The sequence below is a fragment of the Polypterus senegalus genome, chromosome 2, assembly GCF_016835505.1.
Source record: "Polypterus senegalus isolate Bchr_013 chromosome 2, ASM1683550v1, whole genome shotgun sequence".
Taxonomy (NCBI): Eukaryota; Metazoa; Chordata; class Cladistia; order Polypteriformes; family Polypteridae; genus Polypterus; species Polypterus senegalus.
In genome coordinates, this window is record NC_053155.1 from 267682696 (window position 1) to 267683710 (window position 1015).

Here is a 1015-nt window from a genome sequence, read left to right on the forward strand (position 1 = left end):
ACCTTTTTGGGAAGATCAGTACTGAAAGTAAACAGTAGTTTTGAAAGACATTGTGTTCAGCTCTCTGACACTGTAGAAACTCCATAGGGACATGACTCAGGTCCTTTGACACGCTAGACACACCACAGGGTCAGGGTTGCCAAAATTTGATGCCCAATGACTGCTGAAAACCCACCTAATGGTGTCATAGAACGGCCCAATGAGTGATGTGTGTTCCACGTAATACACAACAGAAAATTGAAAAGGAGTAGTGGGGGTTCCCCTCGAAGTTTTGAGACCATCGATACAGTCTCCCTTGGTTTTTTGACCATGCTTCAAGCATATGAGTGCCCTTAAAAAAATACCCTAGGACATAAGAACAAGATCAGAAATAAAGATGGAAACCGCTCAGCTTATTGGCATGCAGCCAACACCTCTGCTTTAGAGGGGCACGTGCCGAAGGCTGAAGGAGCAAACGCAGCCACGGTGTGGAGATTTCATGGTCTCCATAATTGCTTTGTGCATGAGAAAATAGCTACATAAGTAATGAGATTTTATTATTATATCTGCAAATTTTGTTCTAATCTCTGAAAAATGTTCCTATCAGATTGACTGGCAATTGTAAACTGGCCCAGTTCAAGCAGGTGTGGAAGTGTGACTGTGCCCACTGCTGGATTAGTTCCTGCCTGCTGGCCAATTCTTTTAAATTCTGGTTAAATGGACTAGAACAGGAATTGCTACATGAATCTTCACTTTGGCAGACTTTTTAGGTCTTATCTCGGTGGACTTGGCATATACTTCACGTGTTCATTTTTACTGCAATAAGAAAAAGATAAACAAATAATACAAACCTAACCCTCTTAAATCACAAACAAATGCAAATAATATTTAATGAAAGCTTTGGGATTTATATAATTTTGCACAACAGTAAACTGGTGTCCAATTTAGTGCCAATATCCATCTTGCACACAGAGCTTTTGGAATACTCAAACTTCCCAGGGTCCTGATAGTTCATAACAAAGAAAAACAGATTTTG